At 41.0% G+C, this 11,065-nt stretch overlaps 1 protein-coding gene across 4 annotated transcripts in view; it reads right to left on the reverse strand.

Moving 5' to 3' along the window:
• INPP5F (inositol polyphosphate-5-phosphatase F) overlaps nucleotides 1-11,065 on the reverse strand; it is a 94,973-nt gene that overhangs the window by 43,307 nt on the left and 40,601 nt on the right. The window lies entirely within an intron of this gene.

Genomic DNA, 11,065 nt, shown 5'->3' on the forward strand with positions numbered 1-11,065 from the left:
GGGGGGGGGGGGGCTTAAGGGGAGGTGCAAAGCATCATGGGATGCTAGGGGACTGTGAGTTGACTTGAAACTGCAAGGGATCTGGGACAGAAGTTCAATAAACCAATTTAACCTAAATCATTTAAGTCTGATACTATAACCATCCAGGTTCACCTTAAACCAGTTTCAACCATTTTGAAAGTGGTTTATGTGCACAGAATTTCTGTTGTGTTACAGATTTGTGTGTAATTTATGTGTAATTTCTGTTCCCAGCCCAGGAATTCAGTGCACATAAACTGCTTTCAAAATGGCCAGAAGTGGTTTAAGATAAACCTGGACAGATGTAGTATCACACTTCTGTCCCATATCCAATCCAGATTCAAGTTAACTCATAATCCCCCAGCCTCCCATGCACCTTCCCCACAAACCCCACCTCGTAGTGTGGATTAGCTAGCCTTGGCCCAAGCTGTCTACTCCAGCCCAGCAAGCAAGTGTGCTCTAGCACCCCCCAGGTTCTGGTCTGGGCCAGGCCACTTCAGGCATGTAGCTGCATTTCCAGAATCAAAAGTGAATGTCTGTTCACTTGCTTATTGGTTCAATCTACTCAGCCTAGACGAACCTGCAAAGATTGAATCGATTCAGCCTCGGGCTTTTGGACCACCTGCACTTAGCCCTTGTAATTATCCATGCTAAGTAAACCAAGAATTCCTTCTCTCAGTTTAAGTAGCAGTCCCAAAAGTGAATTAAAGTAATTCAGCCTAGCCACTGTAGCAGACATGCATAAGCACTGCAAGGTTCATGTGACCTTTTTCCTAAAAAGGCTTGCAAGTCACAAGAAGCCTCTCTCCTTTGGAACAATCCAAGATTGCAGAAGCATTGTTGTAGGAGGTGAGCAGGAGGCTCGTGAAGTAGACTAAAATTGCCTAACAGTTCATGTTTCCTTAAAACCTTCTCTAGCTGAAATAATGCAAGTACGTAAGATTACAGACAAACTAAGGCATCTTCTAAGGTCCAAATAAGCCAATGCAACTTTGTTCCCTCTTCCCTTTAACACAAAACCAGACTCTGTCATCTTCCCAGTTTTCTCCTGCAGATATGCAGAAAGAAGCTCCTAAAAACCCTTGAATACAACTAAACAGAGATTCTTGGTTAACAAGGGAACTTAGATTTGAAGGGCTTCTTCCATCCAAGATGACAGGGCTGAAAGCTCTTAGCCTTATCAGTGAAGTGGAGAGCTCAGAAAAGTATGACATACAAAGCAAATCTTAAAAAAAGAGAGAAAAAAAATCTGGCAGCAGCTTCCTCTACTTCTTTTTTTTTTGTTTGTTTCTCAGAAACAGGTCATACACATCCTGTGCTACATAATTTATTTTTGAAGATACTATTCTGAATTGCATAGAATAATGTAATGGCACCCAGATTAAGGTAAACATGTTTTTTCAGCTTTTCAGATTCCCATATCATGATCTACACAAAAACCAAAACACTTCCATAGGCAGATAAGGCCCTTTGGGTAGATATGATGACTTTTATTAGACCACCTAAAGTTGGCAAAATTGTTTTTTTGCAAGCTTTTGAGCACAAAAACCCTTCTTTAGTTGTAAGGAGAGTGTGAAGAAAGGTTTTTTTCATAATGTTCAGTTGGTATTATTATGATATCACATCTACCCAAAGAACCTTGTTTGCCCATGTCCTTAAACCAACACAGCTACGACCAACAACACTAAAGATACTTTCATATAATCTTACTGGAATCCTTGTACTAAAATCTCAGGAAAGCAACTTGCTGTCCTATGTGACTGCATAGTCATCAGCAATAGGATCCGGACCATATTGGAACCCCTGGTACAATTTAATAAAAATGGTAAAAGTGAATAAAAGGCTTATGTTTTGAAAGGGCAAGTGGGGGAAGGGAAGGCAGGCAGTGGAAGTTACAAACCAAAAAAGCTTGGAGAGCAGCAGTAGATACCAGTTGGCACCCATCAGGCTCCAGAATTCACAGTAATTTTTTACTTCTCTATAACCGTGTAAAAGGTCTAGCTTAAAAGAACCCTATCAAAGTAGATGTGGCCTAAAATTTGACAATAGCGAGGAAAAGCTTAGCTCTAGTATTTACTGTATTGGAGAAGGGCATTTGCACCTAATATCTGAAGGTCAAACTCCTACTACTCACTGGTGAGCCTCTTTCCCCAGTTTATTGTTAAATGCTGTCTAGATGCACTCAGTCAGAGTAGACAGAGGAGCCCAGCAAGTTCCTTCACAGAACCAAAACAGAACCATTGCAGTGACCAATCTGCAACTGGAGACACTAGCTAACTGGCTTTGGTTTCCATCAGCAGGATTTTTTCCTTTTTCTGGGAGTGTCCTATTCCAGGATATTGAGGACTATATACACAAGAGGTTGGAGGAGAAGAAGAACTAGGGTTGGTAGAATCTCTGTAGCAACACAATGCAAGCTGGTGTCCTAACAGAATCAACCACAGTTAAGGGCGATTTGACCCTGTTGATTGCTTGCAACAGAGGCTATATTTTAGAGAGGAAAAAAAAATTAAATGAATAGTTTATGTAGCAAGACACCATAAAGGTAAAACCCTTTGATACTTTATCCTTAGGTGATATACCCAATGCAAAGTAAGGGATGCTCACTGAAGCTTCCAGTGCAAAGAAAATGTCCCTTTCTCGATGCAAAATACAAAACCCGCAAGAACAATATGCAATGCTCATCTCCAAACATTTACAATGGTATAAGAGCTGTGTTTCTCAAAGATGCATATCACATAACTAATGTCACAAAACTTCCTCTGGCTTTTAGACAATAGCTATCATCTCCTCTCCCCACTACCTGCTGGATGACATTTAATGTTTCAGGCTTGGGTTTTCTTGTGTTTTATTTGTTTGGGTTTTGGTTTTTAGCACTACTAGAAAGGACAAAAGAAACAGCAAGCCCAGAAATGTGACAGATTGGATCCAAAGTGGCAGAGACAAAACAGAGACCATGTTATCATAAGTATTCATGCTTGAAAGGATTTCAACTAAAAGCAGAAAAAGTGAAGCTCATGAGCAAGGAGCAAGGTGCTTAGTGCTTGGAAAAGCTGCAAAGTGCAGCTAGCAACAAGAAGGGAATTATGAGATGCAACTCTCAAGTAGCCATTAATGAAAGTATCTATTACTACTTCCAGCTCTCACTGGCAGTGGTAAATCAGGCTACTTAGCTGGCAATTCTAAATAGTTTGGGTTTTTTTTTTTAAACAAAGCCACTTGCATCTTCAGAACACACATTATTTTGGGAGTATGCAAAAAATCATAGCAACAAACATTACCAGAAACAACTTTGCTGGTATAATAGCAACCTACAAATTGGGGGGGGGGGTATACAATTCAAAAATATGCTGAAAATAAAAACTAAGACTGAAAACATTAACACATTTTCACTAGTCTGCTCTTACAACTGAATGGCCCAAAATTTTAAATGTCAGCAAATGGAAACTGTCATGGTTTTTTAGCAAACAGAACTACAGCTATTTTGAATGCATGTATTAACTAAGTTGAGTCATAAATCAAAACAATAACTGTACTACAACTACTGTTAAATATGTATCTGTATTTACTGCTTATTGTACTACAAGCAATAATAAGCGCATGCAAATTTTAGGCTTCTGTCAGTTATACTTCTTGCACCTCCTCAGTTAATCTTTATACTAAAATTCAAGATTGTAATGTCACGAAGATTTTCTAGCATTCCTCAATATATATAGACTTTCCTGCACCAAAAAAATGCAGAGGACCTGTTTTTAGTGGTGAATAAATTGTTTTGTTGTTTTGCCAGCAATCTTAGCACTGCTGTGTAAATGAGTTACTTCCTGATAAATTAGCTTAATTTCTACTTAGCACCTCCCAACTCCAGATGCCTGTAAACACCATCCTCAACTTCATAAAGAGTTGAGATACTGAATGACAATTCAGTTTGCCCAACATCAGGGAAGTCTGACACTCACTGAATGCTGTCAGACTAACATCCACCACACTAACGAAGCTCACAGGAGACTCCTATGAAGACTCCCATGCACGGATTACCTAAGCCACGTCAGCCACGCTGATGCCTGCCTCCAAAGTGTGAGAGCCACCCAATGCTAACTGGGAATAGCAAGTGCTGCTAAGCAGAGTCCAGCCAGCTGCCTGTGACTAGGGACAGACATTACACACAAACTGGTTTAAGCAATTAGAAACTGATTTAAACCTGTAACAGAACAGATGTTCAGTGCACATAAACCAGTTTCAAAATGGCTGAAACCAGTTTGAGATAAACCTGGTTGAATATAGTATCAGACTTAACTGATTTTAGTCAAACCGGTTTACGCAATGTCTGTCCCAGACCCCCTGCTGTTAAACCAGACTCCCGCAGCATCCCAGCATGCTCTCTGGGCTGAACTGGGCTCTCTGCTCCCCAACAGAGTTGGCCCCTCCCCTCTGCTCCCTGGCTGCAGCTCTGGCAGAGACTGCCTAGCTTTCCCCTGCTCCCCCCTCACCACTCCCTGCTAAGCAGGGATCCCCTGTCCCCTCTGCCTTACACAGACACCTCTCAGCATTAACTAGCATACTGCATGCTGGCTACGTCCCTGCTGTGGGAGACAGGACGAAGGACAGTGGCTTAGGGCTCTTTGGAGCTAATCAACAGGACAGCTGGTAACGTCCGTCTTTCCTTCCTTGGAACCAGTTGTTTAACAAGAACTGGAACTAATGAGAGATCCATTTGTTTTGATGATGGGGTGATAAATGCTGTGTAAACCCTTGCCGGCTCCCTCACTGACCAGCAAGCAGGGGGAACCCCTTCCTAATCAGAATGCCGGGGGGGGGGGGGGGGGGGGCCTGGCCACACCCCCACCCTCAGCTCAGTACTGTAGAAGGGAAGGAAGGGCTGCTCTAGCACTCCCCAGCTTCTAGCCTGGGCCACTAAAGGCATGTACCTACATTTTTTCAGTCCAGAGGGGATGTCTGTATGGTTACAAACTGATTCAGCCTCGGCAGGTTAGACTAAACTTCAAAGATTGAATCGACTCAAGCTCAGGCTTTTTGAATGGCTATCCCTAGCCTGTGTGGCTGATTTTAACCAGTCACCTTGCTGCCTAGAATTACTCAGAACCAAATGCAAATCAAGCTCAACTAATGAGGTAAAGCAATCAGAATCTTTTGCCCCCATCCACAATGCCCACCAATGCAGCACATTTTATTTTAGCCAGATGGGCACAATTGGTTATTTGAGCTCTATTTGGTCAGCTTACTCGATGCTAACCATCTATCAGCCTCACACCTAGTACTAAATGACCACCCGGGGTTACTAGGAATAATGGCCACAAATTGTTAGAGAGAAGGTTCAGGCTGGACATCAGGAGACGTTACTTTACAGTTAGGGCTGCTAGGCTCTGGAATGGGCTCCCAAGTGAGGTGGTGCTCTCTCCTACCTTGGGGGTCTTCAAGAGGAGGCTGGACAGATATTTGGCTGAGGTGATATGATCCCGACACCCGTTCCTGCCCAGGGCAGGGGGTCAGACCTGATGATCTGTTTAAGTCCCTTCCGACTCTAAGTACTATGATACTATGATACTTTCCACACAGCCAGAACCAACAAGCCTGTGCTACCTGTGCAGGAATACCCAAATCCTAAAACTGGCTGTCTTAAGGATCTGACCTGGACACTTAAACCCCAAGTCTCACTGACATTCAGTAAGAGTCAAGAGTCTAAGGAAAGTATAAAACCTTGGCTAGTCAACTTTCTACATGACAAAGATAAGTGTAGTAGTAAGCAGTAAGGACAGGTCACTCTGTCTGAATCAGCTGAACTATCACAAATTACTACACTGGTGGGGAGAACAGGATGCAGACTATACTACCGGATAAGATGCATTTGAAAAAGCAGAGACTCAGAAACGCTCTGGGTTTACAGCTAAGCACCTGAATAAGAACTCCAAGTATAAGGGTGTGTCTGTGTCAGAAGGGTCTAATGCAATCCTGCAATAGGTAAAAGGGGATCTCGTCTCTGTAACAGTATTCCAACAATGTACTCAATTTTAATATCCACAATCAAGGAGGATGTGAAAATATTGGAGATGGTTTAAAGGAAGGCTACAAAATAGTCGACAAACTGGAAAAACAAGTCTGATGATGCAGAACACCCCAACCTATTCAGCTTATCAAAGGTAAAGTTGAGATTCACCTTTGGTACACCTTTTGACTTGACCACTGTGTGCACATACTTAAAAATAAAAAAAAGGAGTTCTATTGACTGGATATGTAAGAACAGGCTTGATCTCCTAGTAATCTGTTCTGTCCTTAGAATATTAGAATCTTTGAAATGCAGCTAAATTAGATAATTAACTAAGGGTCCCAAGTATGAGATAAAGCACCAATCCCAGCTCAGTTTCTCTCACAATCAAAAGATGCTGACCTACTTCCAAGGGACTTCTACTCAAAATCATAAGAGTGAGCTTACTTCAGTGAGGTGTACCTTGTTTTGTTTTTTTTTTAATTAAGGTATCCACACGTAGCTGAAGAGTTCTTGCTCAGTAGCCCGTTCCTTCTCCGAACAAAGGGTTTGATCCTGAAAGAGTTTAGCACCTGCAACTAATTGATATCAAGGTGTTTGGTGTGACAACATAATGGCTTGACAGCAAAGACAACATAATGGCTTGTTCACACTATAGAAATTTGGCAGAGACCATCTTGGTGCCAAAAATGGTTTGCCCTTGTCTACATCAACAACTAAAACCATTTTAAGTGCTGGTTCCCACCTATTATCAATTAATACTATTTTTTTTTTTTTTTTTTTTTTTTGCTATGTACATGTGCCTGGTGTCTAAGCCAGACACCTCAACTGGATCATCCATTCACAGGGAAGTCTTCAGAACAACTGGAAAATGACCAAAAACCCATAAGCCATTTTATTATTCCTCTTTAATTTCCCCAATGACACAGACTGGTTCAGAAATATTTTACCCAAGATTAATTAAAACAGTCTGAGCTGAGTTGTGTTATTTTGTTCAAACCAGCTCAGTATACAACAGTCCATAAACCTAAAAATCTGGCATGTGCAGAACTGGAGACATGATATGAGAAAGCTCTGGGAAAGAAAGGAAGACTGTTTCATACTTGCGTAACACTAGAAAGCTTTTATTGATTTCTTCTACCTGTTATTCTAATCACAAAAATAAACATAGTATATATGTGCAAAGTAACTGAAATAATAGAATGTCTGAACAGGAATTAAAGAGATTGTGGAAATGCTTATTAGTTCCATCTTATACCAAAGGACTGCTCTCCCCTCTACCCCCTAAACAGGAAAACTTGTTCTTACTATTGAAGATAACAGAAAAATTCCACTATTTTAAAAAAAGGAGGTCTCTAATAAAGAAGTCTCATTATTATTTCTATACCAAAATGAAGGTCAAAGTGAGGAGTCATACACTGCTAGCATGGGTATGTCACATACCACATACTAAATTATGTATCCCAATTTATGACATTTTGAGGAGTGGGGATAGAGGGAGGGAAGATGTCAGCATACATGCTGCTAAGCTCTTACATAGCATACTATTCAATTTTTAACCCAGTACTGGTATTAACTGGTACACTGAGTTGCTCAAGACTAGCATTCCAGACGCAAGCATCAGTTTAATACTATTTTTTTGTGTATACATACACACACACACACACACACACACGTGTAATAAATGCACAAGAAAAAACATAAGAATTATTTTTAAACCACCTGTTAAAATGATTCTTAAGTGATGGCCAGTTTAACAGATGTTAAGCCTCTTAAAATGCCTCATTTAAAACTACATTAGCTTCTCAGCTCATCATTTTTAACCTTTTTTATCATTACCTTGAATCTTGCTGTGGGCTACTTATAGCTTCCACCCCCATGTTTAGTCACTCAGGGACACTGGATAGTAAAAATTCTTACATTTAATGCCTTCCTGCTTCTAATTTTTTCATCTTCCTGAAGCTGACTTTCTTCACAACAAACACGCCATCTCTTTTTCGCATTGCTGTGCTATGAAGCAGTTTCCCTTTGGTGAAGTTTAACTAGGAGCAGGATAAGTGAGTACATATATTTCCACTTCACTCTTCGCACATTTGGTGAACACCTTTCTTTCTTTCTTTATTTATTTATATAACAGGGTTTTAACACAGCATTTCAGCTGTCCCAAAGCAATGCAATATACCATCATACAGAAGACAGGGTAGAATTGTACCTTACAGACCAACTAGATTAAAGATGTAGTTTAGGAAAACTTATGCAACTCATTTGCTACCCACAGCCAACCTATGGCCCCATGTCATCCAGCAAGCAGGGGTCCCCACAGGTCTGGAAATCTGGTGGTGGAAGAGGGGTAGCACCCTCCATGCCCCCACTGCCAAATTTCTGGACCCATGGGGAGCCCTGGGCCCTGAGCTCAGGATTGGGCAGCTGATTCTAGTTTATAGGGCTGGTCACCAGGCTCCCAGGACCTGGTGCCCAGCATGCTCAGGCAAGAGAGGGGCCAACGCCAGGCTCCTGGGCCCAATCTTGGTGCGTTAAGCTCGATCCAACCTAGTGACCAACCCCACACCATTCATCTGGCCCACTGAGTTAGTCTATAGAAGACAGAACTCCTCCCTCATCATCAGCAGTCCCTCACAGTTGAGGATGATTGTCTTCCCCAATTGCTTTATCTGCGGGTCCAAAGATGTCTGACAAGGCCAACCTGGGATCAGACTCAGTTGCAACTTGGGCACGTGTTTCTGTATGGCACTACCTTACCACGTGCCCGACTTCAGACTAACAGTCTCTCTCCCTGTGCATATTATCTTGCTATCAGATGCATGCAAAACTGGTAGCACTGAAGGCAGCACATTCAACTCTAAGATAGAGAAGAGTTTTGCAATGCTCTCTATTAACTCCCCTAGTCCAAGAACTACTGATCATCAATGCCCGAGTGCTGAACTGTATCCTACTTCATTGCAGTGTAGTAGCCTTAAAGACTCCCACAGTTTGAGAGAAATTATTTGTCAGAGATGCTTTCATTCTCAGACAGTGTCTTTTAGTCAAGAAATTTCAAATTTAAAATAATACTAGTACTAATAATATAAACACCCTCAAACAACTGCACTTTGGATGCTTGCTCGGGGGCCTGATAAATCAAATGGAGCCTAAAATGTCACAAGGATTAGCGTCCTTTACTCCCACATCAATGGTCCATCCCCCATTTCCTCCCCACCCCAAACTCAATTTAGAAGAGGGAACTACTTGGTTTATTTTTCATAAAGGATTGATGATTTGCTTCAGATATGGATTAGAATGCTTCATTTACACACCTAGCTGTGCCCCATCATCATAACGTAAAGAGAGGAGGCTAGGAAATGCTGCTGTCCCATAATAGAAATAGCAGTGATAACACCACCAGCGTAACAAATGCAGCCACAGACTAAAGCAATTGCTAAGAATGTGGTAACTCTTTCTAATGCTGATTTGATCATTTATTCATGAGATCAAGGATTCTATTTAACTTCTCTAATGCAGCAGAGTATCCATTTCTTATCTGACAGATAGCAAGGGTCTGATCCATTTCACCATTTAATCCTGTCCTGTAACTCATCTGAAGCTTTAGCTGAATTAATCTCATTGCTGAAGTCACTTTTCTAAATGCTGAATAGCATTTATGAAAACATAAGAAAACAAACACTAACAAAGCAGGAATCATTTTTTTTTCCTGGCTAGGCCATCTTCCCCTCCAAGCTGTTGATGCTAGTATAGGGCCTCTCTAAATTTTACCAAATTGTTATACTTTTTCTACAGAACATCCCAACCATAAGTTAGTTAAACAAAAAGTCAATAAAAAACCCACTGTTTTAAATGTGAACAGCTGCATTTTACTGAAGTCATTAATCTTATTCCAATTTATACTTCTATGTTATTCAGAAAAAATGTTCCTCTCAATCACAAAAAAAAGAGTAAAACAAGCAGTAGTTTTGATCATTAAAAATCAAAATATTAGAGAGAATGGATTTTAAAAAGTCTTCATGTTGCAAAATATACAAATGGATGGTACTAATACATCAAACTTGTGTCAGAATAGAAATCTGAGAACCAATCATGCAAAGTACAATTAAAAACAAAATGCAAAAATGTACGGCCTGCATTGTCAAGATTGACAAGCATATGCAAATAGTCAAAAACAGCACCCCAAAGTCTGAGGTATTAGCCTTTACTCTTGACTCAGGGCAGATGTCAGAAACTCAGAACAGCCTTCTCACCAAAATAAAAGGAAAAGGGACTTTACAAAGAAGGTCGGTCCAGTTGCCCACTTGAGTATATGAACAGCAGTAGTCAGCTTAGTTCAGTAAGTAAGCCACTTCCGGATGGAAATCTGGTACATCCTGTTGAGACAGCTAGTCATCACAGCTGACAGATGAATACACTTCACTATCTACCATTTTTTCTTTGGTGTGGGACACACTAGTTCACAAGGAAAAGTTCTGATGGACAACCAGATGGATTATTACAAGGCCAATAGGACAAAAGAAAGAAGGAGCTAGCAGCAGGAACCCAATTAATGTTGACCTCAACTTTCTATTACTATACCACACAGCTAGCCGTCTGCTTCCCTCAGAGAGATGCCAATGTCACTCTACCAAAGGCAACCAGGATTGCCTGGTTTCTCCTACATAGGTTTGCAGTAGCTAGCACTTGACAGAGGTGCATAGTGAAAGACATTCTGGGATTCAACAGCACAAAGTGCTCTTTCCACTCTTCCCACTTCATTTTTTGTTCCATTAATCTGGTTGAGGCATCCACCTATCTTCTACAATTGTCCCAGGGCTTATCTATGCATGGAAAATAACCTCTCCTAAATAACACCATAACTTGACAAGGCCTTGGTCTCATTTACAAACTTTCTATGGCTGGAATTTCAGATAATGGAGAAGCTGTACCAATCTACATTTTTCTTAACTGCCATGCGTAGTCTTTTGATGCTATTCTGTTCAATGCACTTCAATCACAGCAGTAGCACAGCATTTGCCAGGTATGCACAAAACACCATAGGGA

Source organism: Alligator sinensis, unplaced genomic scaffold (genome assembly GCF_000455745.1).
Source record: "Alligator sinensis unplaced genomic scaffold, ASM45574v1 scaffold527_1, whole genome shotgun sequence".
In the NCBI taxonomy this organism is placed as follows: Eukaryota; Metazoa; Chordata; order Crocodylia; family Alligatoridae; genus Alligator; species Alligator sinensis.